This window comes from Aythya ferina (assembly GCF_964211825.1).
Source record: "Aythya ferina genome assembly, chromosome: 3".
Taxonomy (NCBI): domain Eukaryota; kingdom Metazoa; phylum Chordata; class Aves; order Anseriformes; family Anatidae; genus Aythya; species Aythya ferina.
The window spans coordinates 61,056,184-61,073,809 of NC_140298.1; the positions used below are offsets into that span (position 1 = coordinate 61,056,184).

Sequence of the window (17,626 nt, forward strand, 5' to 3'; positions counted from 1 at the left end):
AGGAGGGGGGGCTTAAATAATCCTCCTGAATATTTATACAAATTTAAGCAATTGCTCTTCTTGTTTGTAAAAACATATTCCAGTATTTAGTTTTTTTTGTAAAAAAAAACCTAAAGTATTTAGTTTTTTGTAAAAACTAAATACTGAAATCAGTGAGGGGTTAGCAGAGGGTCAAGTTAAATGAGTATGCTGAGGGATTATGCCACTTTGCAAACAAAGGAAAATGTAAAATAGTGAAAGTATCTAAAACATATTTCAGAGATAAGAGGAGATTATTTCTCTTGCGAATTTGCCCTATTAGAGTCATTCACCATTGCACACTTGGTGTCCATTGCAAATTTTTTTCCTGCTTAGGCCCCTTTGCAGATAAAGATGTTTTTGCAGTTCACTGAAGAAGCAGGCAGCTCTGAGATGTGATCACTTGAGATACGAAGCGGTGGCCTCCTCCACCTCCCCTGCTTCCTGGGGCTCCCCCCTCTCCTGTGGGCCCCAAGGAGATCTCCTGAGCTGTGGAGGTGCTCACTGAGATGTGTTTCTTCCCTGCCAGTTTCTGCACACCTCAGCTCACACTCTCCCTCCTGGACCGAGATGTCAATGTCTTGTGCTGCAGCTGGGCTGTGGCCAAGGCTTTTCCCTCTTCTCCTGCTCATGCTGTTTTCAGGCTGGTGTTTGAACCATGGCAGATAAATACATTAAAAGCTGACAGCCATGAGCTGCTCCTGTTTCTGCTGAGCACTTCCAACACATTCTGCTGCCCAAGTTTTAAGTGTTGCCACACTGAATTTGGCCACTGGCATTTAAATCACTCTTACTATTCCCTGATGATGAGTTTGTGTTTTGGGACACAGGTCTTGGGACTGCCGTTTTAGTCCATTTGTGATTGCACCTGAGATGGAGTTAGGACCTTCTGGTGACTTGTAAAGGCTAGAGACTGATGGGAAACTCATGTGGTCCATGAATGCTGGACCCTGGCTGCTGAGGACATCTGACAGTGCTCACCACAAACGTGTAAGAGCACCTGAAGCTGGGACCAGGGTGCTGGGTTCCTCCACCCCCAGGTCCCCAAGCTGGCCAGGGAAAGCACCCAGCCACAGAGGTGGGTTTGACTCACGTGTTCTGGTCGCAAGGTTGTGCTCCCAGCAGCATTCACATCAGAACCAACTTTGGTCTCTGACACAAAAAATTAGCACACAGGGCAGTACTTTCTCTCCTTGGTCGGGAAAGTGCTGCTGCTAATGAGCTGCTGGGTGCCCCATGGAGGCAATCATAGGGGAAGAGGTTTATTCTTCTTTCTTTGCAGCTGCACACCCCTGAAACAGAAGGTATGGGACTATAAATATTGTGTAATTGAATCTTACTTGATGTAGTGTATCCTGCCGGTGGCACTGCCTTTTCTCCCGGCCACATATCTTTCAGCACTTGCTGCCGTGATTCCACATTAATACCCCGACTGCTGCTGGAATGTGCTCTCGCATCAGCAGGTCCTTCCAGCAATAACACTATTAAAAATAATGAAATGTCAGGTTGTGCTGCTGTGCATCTAGATCCATTATGGAAAAGTGCTTCAGGACCATAGCAGCCTGAGCCAGTCCTCCATTGAGCTTTTGGAGGCGTAAGGTGCAGGCAAAGACATTTATGTTTTTAAAAGCACCTCAATTCCTTCCACGGCTCACCTCTGTCTGAGCAGTGCTTTTCCAGAAGGATGTGTGGGGCAACCTTTCAGTGAAACAAATCTTGTTTTACTGATGGCCCTCCTGTCAGCAGACAGAGCTTTTGTTATTTTTATCCACCAGAAGTGTGAGAATTTAAATGAACATAAAGGAAGTCGGAGGCTCTAGAAGGAATGGACCAGCACGGGATTTCAGAAGATTGGGGTAAACAGATCTAATAATGTAGGAAAGAAAAAACTAGTGGATACTACACAGGACATTTCAAATACTGTTAGCTATATTGTCAGAGAGACTGCAAATGTGCAGTCATTACAAATTGCCACTAGAAATAGAGGCAGGTCTTGGGGAAAAAGAACAAAATGATGCATAAGATAAGGAAAATGTGGAGAGCTGGGTAGTACATAGTGGTACCTGGAATTTCTCATGCAACAAATGTGTTTGGATTATATCCAGATGGTTTAGCTTGATTGCACAGAGAAGTTTATTTCCATTTATATTATTCCTCTCACTGGGAATTCTCCACCTGCCTCCTCTATAAAATAACAGACCAAATGAGATAAGCCTAAAGGAATACAGACTAGAAGAAAATACTGCTTGGTAGTGATGGGGTGTCCAATAGCCGCAGGATGCCATGCATAAATGTCCTACCCATTTCATTAGATTTTAGCCTGGGCTGGTGTTATGAAGCAGGCACATCTGCTTCTCCCCCTGTGATCCAATAGCACCGTAGCACCTCTTCTCACAAGGATGCCTGGGTTTTATCATTCACCCATGTGTTGTGTTGAACAATCCCACGAGCATATAAATTGTAATTTTAAATTACACACTCTGTTTTCTCTAGGAATAGAGGGGAATAAGCCCAAGGGACCGGATGAGGGCCCTGAGAAGGAGACAAAGCTGTCATCTTGTCAGCGATTTGACCAAGCAGCCAGCCTCAGCAGCTGGGATGCACCCAACAGCCCCTGCAGGGAATTGGGCGACCACCAGCAACAAGTGCTGTGCGAAACAAATGTGCCACGCACGTACGAGAAAGAAACGACCCATAAAAAACACCGTTCCTAACAGCAGCATATCCAAAATAGGCTCTGGCGTGTCAAACAGTTTACAGAGAAAGAGTGTCAGCTTCACTGGCTGGGGCAGTGCCATCAAGTGGGACAGCAGTGGCTTCTTGTGTGACCCAGCAGTGGTGAAGTTACCTATCTGGCTAGCTAGAGCTATAAGGATGTGAAGGATTTATTCACTTAATTGCTTGCAGCTGTTGTCCTAAAACACGTTCTCTAAAACCCCACGTACCTCCCTGGCCCATAAACTTTCCTGCATGTTTAGATCCTAATGCATCTTTGATCGGTAGTAATAAAATCCTGTTATTTAGTGAACCTGTCACTGGGCATTGACACCTTTACTGTGTTCCAGGTAGATAATGGAAAATGCTATTACGTATTTGCTAAAGGAAGGGTAGGAACAGAAGAGAGGATGTCTGACCGGAGATGCTCTGCACAAGGATGTGATGCAGCACATGTTGGGAAAGTTTTCTCATCAACTTCAGCAGGCTTTGGGTGCAACTGAAAATCATGCTATAAAAGTGTCTGAAAAGACTTAAATCAAGTTGAAGTGACTGAATAGAATGTCAGACTGAAACAAAATTGTGGCGGCTGAGTATCATCTTCTTTTCATCTTCTCGTAAACCCATGCTGAGATACATCCCTATTAAGGGATCGCACTGTCCCCGCCTCCATTTATCACCCAGTTCAACATCGCTGTTTAACCATTTGGCGTTGGCAATAGGAGAATTATGAAAGCACATCCTGAGTCAGTGATGTATCCCTATTACATCCAGGGTAAGAACCACAGAACGTGCCCAAATAGCATCTCAAGTAAATATTTAATCCACGATAACAGAGCACACTGAAGCATAAAATTTACAGTCACCACAGGCGTGCCCTCAGTAGCTGGGATAGATACGAAAGATATTATAGATAAGCTGCAAGGTGTTGCCAAAATGAGTTAATGCTTTGGGACAGGTTTTTTTTTTTTTTTTTTTTTTTTTTTTTTTTTTTTTTTTTTTTTTTTTTTTTTTTTTTTTTTTAAGAAAGAACAAATATCAATTATATAAAACTTTTATCCTGGAAGATTTTATGAGGTACAGCTATTGCCTACGATAGCCTTATACATGCTTTGTTTTGTGTGGTCAGTGTGAAACTGATGTGTTTTTTCACCACTTCAACCACATTTTTTTCTTTTCTATGTAACTTCCGTGCATTTAAATTTAGAATTATAGCAGACTACAACCATTTTCTCAGTGTCTCCACATTTTATTTTATTTTTTAATCGGGCTGATAAAATATAGACTTTCAAGGTTTTAAGATGCTGTTTGGGGTATTCCATATCTTGTAGTACCGAAGTCGCCTAGAAGAATATCTTTGTAGCGGTTTGTTAAAATATCACTGATTTTCACAAAAAGAAAAGAAAAAGAAGTTATTCCATCACTGTACAATATGGCCTAAATATTATACTTAGCCAAATACCTGCTTTAGCAGAGTTTTGAGTATGCTCAGATACAATGACCACTACACTGGAATCTCTCCATACATATAAAGCCATTGAAAAAATTTGGTATGAAATTTAAACAAATTTATAACAAGCCTGGAGATTATTGACTGTTTTCAGTTTAAGAGGAATAAATATTCCAGAAATGGACAGTCATCATAAAACAAGAGTTTGTGAGATCCTGCTCCAGTTAATTTATTGCCATAAAAATGTGGGGTAAATTTAAGCTTGCCTTTTCATCCTCAGGTTATTTGTAGCAAAATAAAGATATAATTTTATAATTAAAGTAATTCACAGATATGTGGCTGGGCACTGGGACAGGCTCCCCAGGGCAGTGGTCACAGCACCGAGCCTGCTGGAGTTCAAGAATCATTTGGACAATGCTCTCAGACATGGCCTGTTTTTTTGGTGGTCCTATGGGGAACCAGGAGTTGGACTTGATGGTCCTTGGGGGTCCCTTCCTACTCAGGATATTCTAGGATTCTACGAATTAATTTTAGATTCCAGTTAAATAAGAAATATATAGTCCTCCATCAAGAGTACTCTGTGTTGTGTGCTTGATCACATTTTAATCAACATCAGGGGCTTTTATCAATTTCAGAAAGGTGTCCACAAAAACTTCTGTGATAACAGCACTCATGTGATAACAGCACTCATGCTGTTGAAAATCCAAATTTCAAGTGCATTCTTGTGGAGTTTAGAAGACCCTTAACTACAAGTATATATTTTTCACATCTTTTTCCAAATCCGAGTGCCAGGAAAATATGTATAATGGTACATCAACTTCCCATCTCTTCTAGAAAGCCCTCCATGCCCCCAGTGTGGAGGTGTGAATCCCAAAGGTGTGATTCAGGGGAGTTGGAGCTTGTGTACAGTAGAATGCAATGCAACCAGGTTGGCTGCAACTAGGTCAAAAGCCTGTGACAAATGTCAGCCTTGGTGAAGCATCGGCTGGCATATATCATACTAAGACTGTCACTAAAGCATTAACCAAAGCAGATCCCCTACCAGCCATGAGCAATAAATGAACTGCCCGCACAAGCATGAGCTGCTGAGGTTGGGAGGAGGCTACAAGATGAATGAGCCTACAAAACAGCAGAGTGACAACGATGGAGAAAGGGTGACATTTGCTGAGCATTTACGAGTGCCGCTGATGGAGATGGAAAGAAAACACCCAGAGCAGGGCACGCATGTAAGCTGATGCATAATTATTTTGACCACTGTGCAAATGAACAAGTCACAGAGGGGCTTTGCCCCAGACAAGCAGAGCCAGAAGGCTGTGCCTGTGCCATGTCACTGTCATTTTGTTCAAAGAAAGATGATGCTGATGGCACCAAGGCACCGGAGGCTGCAGCACCAACATGGGGACAAGCAAGGACCCCAAAGCCACAGCACAGCAGTGACCTGTTGCTGCCTTCTTCTTGCTGATGAATAGGAGCCTGCCAAGCTCTGAATTTCAGCAGCTTTTATTAGGATGGTATTTTTGTAAAGGGCAGCTATGCCTTTCCCTGCAAAAGTATTATCTGTTTATCCTTCAGGGCTGTAGCACTACTTCTGACTGGGGACCACCCATGGCAAACATCGGCCTGGCAGCAATTCTGAGAAGCTCAAACATAAAAATACACAGCATTTACACAGGCATTTTTGGTATCTTCTATCAGCTCTTAACTGCAGAGTTTAATCCAAATTAAATGAGGATGCTGTTGTATTTTTTTTTTTAATTTGTTTTTGAAGAGTAATTGCAGGGCAATTACTGGGCACAAATAGATCATTTTTTTCATAGAAGACAAAAAAGGATTATGTCCTTAGGAGGATGGACTGTGTCCTGAGCTGGGGAAAGACGTAACTTTGAGAGAAGGACTCCAGTGAGCCCAGTGGTCACCTCCTACAGCACCTCATCATTTGCCTGCAGCCAGCACAAGGTGCTTCAGTGAGCTGCAAGAGCCCTGAAAGTGAGCGTTTGGATCCCTCTTCTGCTGAAGAACTTGCTTCAGTGTAGGCAAAAGTCTATCTGGGGTCACCTGTTTGTGAGTGATGTAGAGACGTGGTGTAGAGATGGGTGGCTGGGTGGGAGCAGCCCGGAGAGAAATGGCACCTCTGGGACCTGCTTCTACAACATTTCTTCACCCCTTCCTAAGCCAGCATCATCCTGCTGCACAGGGATCAATCTGACTGATCAGCAGCGCTTTTATTTGCTAGAAAACAGCACAGCAGCTCAGATTTGCCCCTAGCTAGGATTTGATAGGGTATGCAGAAAAGAGATTCTCAATCACCGCTGGGTCATGACTAGGAGAATTACTCAAAAGGGGTGAGATTCATTTCACCTCACTGTACGCATCCGAACGTTAATCACCTCCATCTAAGCCAGTCACCCTGGGCTCGCTTCAGACTCGCTGGAGAGAAATGGGCACCTCCAAAAGGCAGCTCATTTCATCTCCACGTAGATGTCCAAGATGGATGAGATGAGTTGCCTTCTGGAGGTGTCTATTTCTCTCCGTTAACTATATGGAGAGCCTTAGGTGACAAGTTTGCATGCAGATGATTAACTTACAACGTCAAAAGCTCAAGGCAGACAAATCCCACATGCAGGGCATTAGCATTTGAGCACTCAGCCCCACAGACAGGAGGGAGGGGATTATGGAGCACGCTGCCAACAGCCACTCCAGTGGCTCCTTCCAGCTCTGCAGAGATGTACCTGGTGACATTTCCAGCGATCTCCTAGGAAAGAATCAGCAACCTGACTGCAAAGAAAGGATTGGGAAAGGGCAATATGCCAAAGAAAGAGTAGGTGTGTGTACAAGTAGCAACCAGCCAGCAATTCCCTGATGGACTTTTCCTGTCCAAAGCGGCATGGCTCAATATGATCAGTTATATCTGAATGGTTCTGAAATGAAGTAAGGGAGACTGTGACAAACCTGCAAAAAGATTTTATTATGCTCCCTTTCCTCCTGTATCTGCAGCCTTGCTGTGATGGAAGTGTGGCTGGCTGAGCGAGTGAATGCATACAAAAGCTCATCAGAAATGCAGCTCCCTTGTCATGGCAATGGTGGCTATCCAAAAGGAAGCAACTCAACGTGCCCTCTATCATGCACTTGCAGGTACACCCAGGAAACCTCCAACCAGGTCTGGGGAGCACTGCAAGACCTCCCTGCCCCACATACCTCTGGAGGCATGCAGAGCCCTTTTATTGCTGGTTAGAGCTGGGTAGCTGAGGCACAGAGAGCTTACAGGACTCAAACTGGGCCATGCATGCTGAAAAGCAGAACCCACCTCTCCCAAACACCAGCCTGGTGCCATAATTACTGACTAATCCTGCCTCTGTAGCCTGTGACAAGAACAGTTTTTGGCAGTCATTCCAGCTCCCTTCACAGTCACATGAAATTAATTTAATTATTAAAAAAAAATAAATAAAGAATAATGGGATTTAATTGACTTAATATGAAGCTTTCTGGGCTGTCACTCCACTCAGCTTCGGATCAACTTGTACTCATTCAGCTGTGAGTGACTGATGTTTGTGCCTTTCATTAAGGGACCATTGTCTTCCTTTAAATTCTTCCTTCCATGCTTCATATTTGCATAATGTTGCTTTTATTTTTCACGTCTATGTTTAGATTATCAGGCACCCTGGCCAGAGAGTCCTCCATGTGTATGTGATGGATGCAGCCACCTCCTGCTGCTGGAGGTTTGTCCGACCTGTAGCTGCAGTGTGGTGGTGGGGAGAGGTGGGATGTGGGGTCACTGCCTAGGCTGTACACCAGAATGGAGCTGTGCCGTAGCTTGTTTTATTCAGTTGTGGACGTGTCAGAATAAATACTACAGCTAGCAGGTTTTGTTTGTCTTACCATCATGATGATGGCCCCACTGAGGTTTATGGCCTTGTTATGGCTGGTGCTGCATGAAATCACCGCAGCTTTCCCCTAAACATAAGTGGGAGACATCAGGAACTCTAGAGGAGGTCCTGGGCAGAAAATCTCTCCAGAAATGACGACCATAAAAAAATGCCTGAGAATTTCATTCCCTTGTTGTTCAGTATTTGAGGAGGACATGAAAGCCGTGATTACAGAGACCTGGAGATTTTTGCTCCGTGTCATCTTCCCCTCCCATTCCAGCCCACGGAGCCCTCCAGCAGCCTCGGACACGTTTCACCAGAAAGCAGTGGAGCAGAAGACCTCCCGAGGTAGAGCAGGAGAGACAGGAACAGAGGCTTTGTGAATGGGTTTTAAATCAGCGCCACTCCACATTCAAAAAAAACCACATATATATATATATATATATATATATATATATATATGTATATAAATATACATATACATATATATATATATATATATATATGTATATAAATATTTCTAAAGCCGTGGGAAATGACATGATCCCCGGATAGAGACAACTTCCTTAGGCAAAGCAGAGGTGCCTTCACCTCCGCTCTCTTTGGAACCCTCCCCAAAACCCCACGGCACCCAAGTCTCTCTCCACCCCCGGGGGATGCTATCGCCGCTCTCCCCCCGCTGCCCGGCGAGCTCCCCGCGACCCCAGCCCCGGCAGCAGGCGGCGGTGCCCCCTGCTGGGCACGGAGGGGCTCGGGGGCGGCGCCGTGCCCCCGGCGGAGCCGAGCGGGTGCGGAGCGGGTGCGGAGCGGGTGCGGAGCGGGTGCGGAGCCGCCGCAGGCTCCCCGCAGCCCGGCCCCCTCCCCGCATCCCCCCGCCCCAAAGCGGCCGTGCCGGCCCCCTCCTCCGCCCGCCGATAAATCCCCACCGCCGGGGGGGCTGCGCCGCACTCGCGGCTGCCGGGCTGAGGGCAAGAGGGGGGACAGCCCACCCCGCCTGTCCCCCCAAAATATCCCCCCTCCCCTCCGGGAGAGACCCCCGACCACGGGGGGAGCGGAGAGGCTGCCGCCGGAGCGCAGGTGAGTGCCCGGGGTGCAGGGGTGGGAGGTTGTGGGGTGCCCGGGGGTGTTGGGGTGGGAGGTTGTGGGGTGTCCATGGGGCACCGCAGGGGAACAGCCCCCTCCCGACAGCGTACTTATTGCCGAGTTTTCCTCCGTGGGCTTGAGACGGTTCCCATTGGGGTGCCGGCATGGGGTAGGTGGCGATGAGCATCCCGCAGAGCATCCTCGGTACCCAGCGCTGCTTCGGGGCTCTGTTGGGCTGTCCGGGCGTCTCTGCTCGTTGTCTGCGGTGCTGTGAGCCCGTCTCTGAGGTGCATCACCCTTTTCTTTCAGTGCATGGAAAGGGCAGCTCCCTGCCCTGGCACCCGCGGCTGGGGGCTGAGCGGCTGGGAGATGCGCAGGGTATGGGAAGTATCGGTGATTCCCGGTGCTGAGCAAGGGGCATCGGGCTCCTCACTTCGGGGCTGGAGCTCCGGGAAAGTGAAATACTGGGCTGTCTGCCTACCTGTTAGTCCCCGTGGCCCCAGATGTGCAGCAGGTGGAGCAGGGATCTTCCCTTGGTCACAGACAGGGTCGGGGTCCTTGAGTGTGTGTAGAGAGAGATTGTCGGGGCAGAGAACAGAGCTCATTTGTTTTAGTGTTTGCCATTAACCTCATGCTCAAAATCCTTGATTCGGGTCCACACCCCCTCTAAATATCCAGCTGTTGAAAGCACAGGGCATTTCATCTGCATTTTTATATTTTCTGCTGGTTGGGAATCCTCATGAAACAGCCCAGAAATTTTCAGTTTTAAAAGAACAAAGCTGGAATGGGTATGCACTCATACACTCCAAAAACCCAGGGCTCCAGGTGAAAGAAAAAAAAAAGCACCATCAAATATTGCAATTTATGGTATGAGAACTGCACTACTTTCCCTTAGAGAAACATGTACATATGGCTTCTGGCCAGCAAAGTCCATGTTTAATGCTGGTGAGGGCTTAGGGGCCGTTGGCTTCAGTGGAACTGCTCAGTGGCTCAAGGCGAACATGTGCTTTTGTGCTTTCCCAAACCAAGGCTTAAGTCCTGTTTGAAAAGCATTTGCTCAGATGAATCAAGCTCGTTCAGGAGTTCAGTGCAGACCGAGTCAGGGAAGCATGGACTGAACAGCATCACCAGCCCCCTGTGCAGGAGCTAGGAAATCACCAGTGCCTTGGTTTTTTTCCTGGAAATGCAGACAACAAGCTCATAGGAGCCAGTAGCCCTCTGTGATCATGGGCTGCCTGTAGCCTATCTTTGCAGTTCAGTCCTTTCACAAACTTTGAGACCTAGGAGGGCAGCTCTTACATGAGCCATCCAACTTAAAAAAAAAAAAAAAAGAGAGAATCTCTCATTCCATAAAACGATGATCTGCAATTATTTTACAATCACCGAACACATAGGTGATTGTCAGGAACCAAAGCACTTTCAAGCATTAAAAAAAAGAGAACATTACATAATTAAGATGTCCAAAGAGTTATTCTAAATAGCTTGATTCTTCTGCAAGGAACGCTTTGATTCCTTTAAAAATTAGAGAAAATTGTGCTTAACTGTTCCGTTTTTTCCCCTTCTGAAGAAGTCCTGCACATGCTGAAACCATCTGTACCCTCAAGTAGCTTTCTTTTTTTCTATTTTTTTTTCTGAAAGTAGATAAACATGCCTGCATTTGTACTTAAAAGCTCCAAGAAAAGTTCTGAAGCACTTCTGCTTGTACTGCTATTATAATAGCTTCGGCACAGCAGAGGCAGTGTTGGTTCAGCAGCTCTGAGCTTGAGCCTGGTGCTGTTGAAGCCTTGAAGCTTTACCACCAGCTTCACCAAGTGGCCACCTAAGGACAGTGGATATTTGTTTTAAATCTATCTCGTGTTTTCCTGACCCTAGACTTATATCCAGGCAATCACATGAGGATGTAGAAGGGGAACCTGGCAATTGCAGCTCTTCTGGCTGAGGGGTTCGGATTTAGCCATAACCTCCCTGCAAGACTGGTATGTTTAAGACATGAGGGTCCCTTCCGGAACAAAAAGGGAGCAGTCTTGTTTATTAAAAATGGAGAACAAGATCTCAAAGCAAACAGTGAGAAAAGCCTTAAATCAGTTCAAAGCTATTTGAAGTCATTGATCAAACACTGGGAAGACATGATGATAAAGAAAAAGGTCACCGGGCCAAACTCATCTCCACGTAATTACATTAAGTCTGTCAAACTAATCCCTGGCCTATCTTGACGGAAAATATTATGCCGGTTCTTTTTAATCGAGTGACCGGTATATTAAACAGCCTGGCACCTCTTGTCCACACACTCAAATATGTAAATATGCCTGCTTGCGAGCAGCCCTCATGAATTCAATGGGTTTGGCCTTTGCGAGGTTGACCACCTGCATGGGTTTTAGTTCTGCAAGCAGCCAGTGAATTAGCCCTTCTGAACCTCCCCTTGTAGCTAATTTGGTGCTCTTAATGGCTGTGGCAGTAAGAAGTGTGGGGTTTGTGGGGGAGGTTGGGGTGGAGAATTTGGCAGAGGCAAGTGAGGTCAGAACTTAAATGTGGCTGAGATGAACTGGAGATGTGATAAGCAGAAGGCCAGGTAGGAAGTACTGCTCTGAGCTGAGAATAATCAACTGCACAGCTATAGGAGGGGAAGCAGCTCTCAGGGGTAGTATTCTCAGATGACTGCATCGCACTCTCACATGGGAGGTATCTCACAGGGCTGCACAAGGGAGCTTGTAGGATTTGACCTTACAAAGCATGTGAAGGGCTTAGGTCCTGCAGCTCAGTGCTGTTGAGGTCCTAAGAGGAGCACTTGGCCATGAGGCCCAGGCTGGGGCACTCAGCAGCCCTGAAAGAGTCACAGGAGGTTGTAAGACATCATGGCCTTAGGTGGGACTGGGCACAGGTGACAAGAATCCACTGTGACAAAGGAAGACTTTTTCTTAGTCCCACAGTCAGCAAAGTCAGGTTGAGCAGAACTGTTTGGGGCTGTAAATCGCTTGGTAACCCCAGAAGCACATTGATCAGCCCCAATATCTAACGTCTGCTCACGGGTAATTAACAATTTTCATTGATGTTCCTTCACAGCCAGCATGAGCACAGGGGGCCAAAATGACAAAAGTAGGGCTGTCCTTTAAAAGGTGAGCCACAGTCTGACACACGGCAGTCACAAAATCTGTGGCTGTTGCCTGGGGCTTTCTGAGCTCCAGTTCCCCCTCTGTGGCCTCTGCTGGGTGGACCTTTTGTCCCAGCTGGCAGCTTCTTGGCCTGCACCATGTCTGCCTGCTCCCCCCAGGCCACCACTCCTTCTGGCCCCACCACCCGTCCACCACTCACAAGCTCCCACCCATCACCAGGCACTCTCCAGGACAATGCAGCTCTCCTTCTGTGCCTGTAAGACTTCCCAGGTTTGGATGTCCTGAAGGGATATCATGTTGACTGCTTCTAATTACTCCATTAGTTGATTTATCAGTTTATGCTGAAGTCAAAGAAGCCCAGCAAGGCCTCCCATTCCTGAATCCACATCTCAGATGAGATGGGCTCTGTTTGGAGGGGATGAGCAGCAACTACCTGGTCCCCTGGGTCAGACAGCTGCTCTCCCCAGCATGGTCACCTGAGCCCTCTGACCCTGTCCTGTCCTTCCAGACACCCTCTTTGTGTCTTTGGGCTCCTTGCCATTCCCCATGTGGTGTCAGTTCTGTACTCCAGTCCAGTCCAAATACACTGCCCAGCTCCACATCTGCCTTTTTTCTCTGTTTGGGAAGCAGGTTTTGTTTTATATTTATGATACAATCAGCAAACAAAAAAAAAAATAATACGTTTATAGAACTAACAACCTACACATTTGTTTATTTTCAGCTAAACTTACTCCTCTCCACAAGCTAAATTAGACAGCTTTTCCCATTAAGTTACTACTGGTTCTGATGTACTTTTTTTTCCCAAACAGGCCAGGCTATCTGCTATCACAGACAGCAATTGTTACATTACATATTCTTTCTCTTTTCTTCATGTTTTGAAATATCGAGGGATCAGTTCAGACTAGCTTTTAATAAAGAAAAGCATGCAAGTGGGGGCCAGCGTAGCAAAACACTCTTGAAACGTGCTCTGTGGGTTGGGTCCCGTTCTTATTCTGTCTCCGAGTGTCTTTCCTGTAGGAGAAGAGATTGAAGCCGAGCACATCAGTTGAAAGATACCATTCAGAAAGAGATTTATGATCCTGTTTCATCAGGGATGCTTATGTGGAATTACTGCCTGCCTGAAAGCACTGACTCAGAGCTCACATGTAAATTGCCAGTATAATTCCACTATTCTGTGTTTCACAGAATTTAATGTTTTGTGCCTTGCTTCAAGTGTTTTCTTGATGAAAATCTTTCAGTTTTCTCCTAAAGAGAGCTTTGTAGACAGCCTAACTGTAACCATGTCTCCCTGAGTTGCAAACATGCAGCAACTGCCAGTCAAATGTGTGATACCTTAATTTTGAAATGGACAGCTTCATATCAACACCACTGTGTTCTTGCAGGAGTGTTTTAGTGGTATCATTCCTCCTCGTATGTGTGAAGTTTTGCATGAAACTTAATATCCATGCTGTGCTTTAACTTCACATCCTCAGTCCTTTGCACAAAACCAGAGGTGAATGCTCAGCAAGACCAATCATGGGAGTGGGTGACAGTAATACACAGGCATGATTCACACATATTTATACAGCCAATAAATTAATCTTGATCCATATACTGAGACACTTCATTATAACACTGAAATAACGTAACAAAGTGCTTCTCATGCTGTTGAAATAGGGCAGGTTCAGTAATCAACACCCAATTTGGAAACTAAGAGCAAGGTCTGAAAAGGTTCACACAAACAGGAGCATGCACTGTTTCTTTAGCAGGTATTTTCCAGCCAATGATTCCAGACTTCTGGGGGTCAGAGCAGCACGTGCCTGCCCTTTGCAGGATGAAGTGGTCCAGCAGGGTGCACCTCTCTGATTAAGGCAGCTCATTGCGATGCTCAGGCAGGCATCCATGCAATTCACGCCTTCATGAGTTGTGCACGTCAAGTGTCCACCTTTCTCTTTTTGCCACGACTAATGGTTTTGTTGCTGTTGCATTTCATAGGAGAGCACAGACTAGTCAAGAGGCCTCACGGAGCTGTAAATATTTGATGAAGCTGCCGGTTGGGGCTTTGTACAGCATGAGTGTGAATTCAACACTGCAAGACAGCTAAAAATCAAATTATGCTGAGCATTATCTTGCTGAATTAAAAGCATGAATTGACACAGGTCTTGATCCCTGAGCTGAAACAAAAATCAGAAACTCCTGAATAGTTTGACATGGTATGCAGTACAGTCTGGTAGGAAGAAACCGCTCACCTGAGGGGTTATAAGTGCACATCCTTGCAGTGCATGTACCAGCCTTTCTCTGGGCTGCATCTCCCACTGTGCCTGCTGGTTGCGCCTTAGGAGGGATTTCAGGCCATTAAAACACACAATGTTCCTCTGAAAAACAGTGATCGTCATGCCCATGCTTGCATACCTCCCGTGGGCCCTTGGCAGACACAGGGAGGAGGAGTGTTATCCGGTTGTGTCAGGTAACGCGTGGCCATGAAAGGAAAAGCCCCCTCTTACAGAAGAGAAGAAAACAACGTGAAAGGAAGAAATAGGAAATTCTTACTGTAGCACAAGAAATCCCCAAAGCACTATAATTTGGGCCTGGAGCCCGCTATGAGAAAGTCTCCCGTGGTTGGCCTGCGCTGCCTGGCTGAGCTGAGCTGGGCCCGGGGGTCCGAAATGCTGTGTCCACAGCTGGGTTTGGGAGGATGGGGTAGGGCTTTAACTGCTCCCACCTGTGGAGATGTTTGGAGCCAGACTTCAGGGAGTGTAATTTTCACATTATTGTTAAAGAAGTGGGACAGGCCCTGCGTTTCACCTGCTGCTTGTGAAGGTCTGTGTCCTGAAGAGCCTGAGGCGAGCTTTCTCTTCTGTAGGCACCGAAGCATTAGCAAAACAGGGAGAAATCTTCCACTGATAGCAATGGGTGCCAGATTTAACACTTTTTAATGACATCATTGCTCAATTGTCACTTTGAAAAAGATACAGCATTTAGCATAAATAGTTCCTTATAGGCTCCGGCTTATGATTTAACATATATACTAAGCTGTTAAAGGGAAAAGCATGCTAAAAACATAAAGGATGCATATTTCACAACTACCTGATGATAGAAGAACTATTTTCAAGCACTTTGCTAAAAAAATAGCAAAAAAGGGAAATGTCTGAAGTATCTGATACAGGAGGAAAAATTAAATCATAAATAAGACCAGATCAGCCATACACAAAGGGTTTGTGCACAGCCGCCTTTGAAGCAAACTGTGGCTAGGCAAGAGATAAGTATATTTTGATTTACTGGTAGAGGTGTTTGCAACTTTTTCAGCTTGGGCCCATAGCATTGTGCTGTCAAAGAGCATCTCATGGGTGTTTGGAAACTTACTCTGGTGCCTTTTCTGCTAAGTGTTCCTGTTAATAAGTGCTAGCAGAGAACCCTGCCTAACACTGCTGATGTGCAGCCAAATGAAGGAGTGCAGAAATGAGGTGAGAAAGTCCTGGCCAAGCCCTAGGGACAGCCAAGTTCGGGGGGGGGAGCAGAGGCTGAAGTTCTTGTGTTATGATAGCTTACTATTATAACAGCACTGCTTTGCATTACCGGGAAAGCTTAAATCTAGAGTGTGGGCAAGTCCAGATGCCAGGTCCAGGGGAGAAACAAGAACTTGGTCCAATCACTGCATGTGCTTTGGGGTTTCGTCCACATCCCTTAGGCATCATAGACTTCACTGGAGCCAGTCGATGTCTGGGAACCGCTAAGAACATAAATAAATTATTAATATGCTGTCAGATAAGGGAGAAAATATTACTTCAATGTCTTCCACGCTTTGTGTAAGAGTTGGCTTTTCTGAAGTCCAATTTCTTTTGTTTGCTGAGGGAGTTTTCTTAAGGAACCCATTATTTATGCCATTATCCTGTTTTCTCTATCCTTTGGGGAATTCAGCAGATGTGAATATAGCCAAGACAAGTTCCTTCCTAACCTATTCATATGTGAAGGAGATTTTCCAGGGTTTTATCTGTCCTGGCTGTCCCTTGCTGGTACTTTTGTCCAGGCACCAGAGGAGTGGGAATCCCCACACTGGAAAAGTGTGGGGATTGCAAGGGTAGTTCCTGAGCAGCCAGAGCCAGCTGATGGGCATCAAACTGAGGGTTTGCATCCTTGACTAAAACAGCTTCCCAAAATGAATGAAATCAAGCTGCATCTTCCTTCCATGCTTTCTGAGTGCCCTGGGCTGTGACCAGCTCCTGTGCCACAAGCGTGGAGCACAACAGCAAGGAGCAAGCAGTAGAGTTGCTACCATACAGCATTTGGTGCTTGGACTTCAAATGTAGACATAAAAGTAGGATAAAAATACAGAGGCTGGCATTTACCTCTTCTCTTGGTTTAATTTTTACAGGGCAGCCTAATTTGATCTTCTCTTTTTTTGTTGTTTGATAGTGTACAGCACATTCTAAACAATCATTTTATAAGATGTTTCTGTGAGGTTAAGAGCCATAGCAAAGTAGTCCCTATTTATTGCTAGCTTTCTACCTGAGAAGCTTGCAGGCAGCAGACTGTGAGTTGTGTGATGATTTTAATGTGAGGGTGGCATTTACATGGATAAAATTTCCATTATTTCATAACCAACCTATTGTTTTCTACCCAAGCACGCAGTGGGAATGGTTCAAGAGAAAAAATATCTATTATAGTTCTTTCATACATTATACTTTGGCTGCATGTAATATCTCTCTTACTTCTGTATTTATTTCCTGGTATTGTTGATATGATAGTCTATTTTCAGAAAAATACTCTTTCTCTCTGGAACTGTTTTTTAAAAATATCTTCTTTAACAGGCAAAGCATGCAAGTAATTTTATTTTGACTATTTATACATAATGATTTTACATTGTTCATTCAACAATAAATATCTTAATGGATATTTTCAGGTAACAGCATTTAAATAATTTCACTATCTAGTACAGCAGTACCAACACTGATCTAATTTGGGTCCATATTAGATAGAACATTTTAAGATGTTCCATGAGGCAAGAATTCTTGCGTATGTGGTTGAAACTGTGTGCAGCACAAGGCTGAGCAATACTGCGTGATCTTCAAAATGGTCCTGAAAATCAATCATTCTGAATTTTCAATTATGCTGGAATGTTTTTTGGCAGATAGAGATATATTATTAAAAAAAAAAAAGGAGATGCTAGGGTGTCAAAAGTGCTTGAAATGTGCAATACGTATAAAAGCCTGCCTTGGACAGTGAAGCCAGAAGATGGGAAGAAATTTGTCAACAAGCTATGCCCACTGATAGGTGCCGCATCCTGTCCATCTACCCATCCCCAATATGATGGAGTTAAATTGCCAACCATTCCTTGATGATTCCTTGCATCTGACTCTGTACTGAAGCACCAGCACACTAGTCTTTGTTTCTGGTTGAACCAGCTTTGT

At 45.3% G+C, this 17,626-nt stretch overlaps 1 protein-coding gene across 2 annotated transcripts in view; it reads left to right on the forward strand.

Annotated features, from left to right (window-relative positions):
- The first annotated feature begins 8,986 nt into the window (after positions 1-8,986).
- HTR1E (5-hydroxytryptamine receptor 1E) overlaps positions 8,987-17,626 on the forward strand; it is a 31,283-nt gene continuing 22,643 nt past the window's right edge. For both annotated transcript variants that reach the window (XM_084512567.1, XM_084512568.1), the window contains exon 1: positions 8,987-9,123. The gene's annotated coding sequence lies outside the window, so the exon portion shown is untranslated. The remainder of the gene's footprint in view (positions 9,124-17,626) is intronic.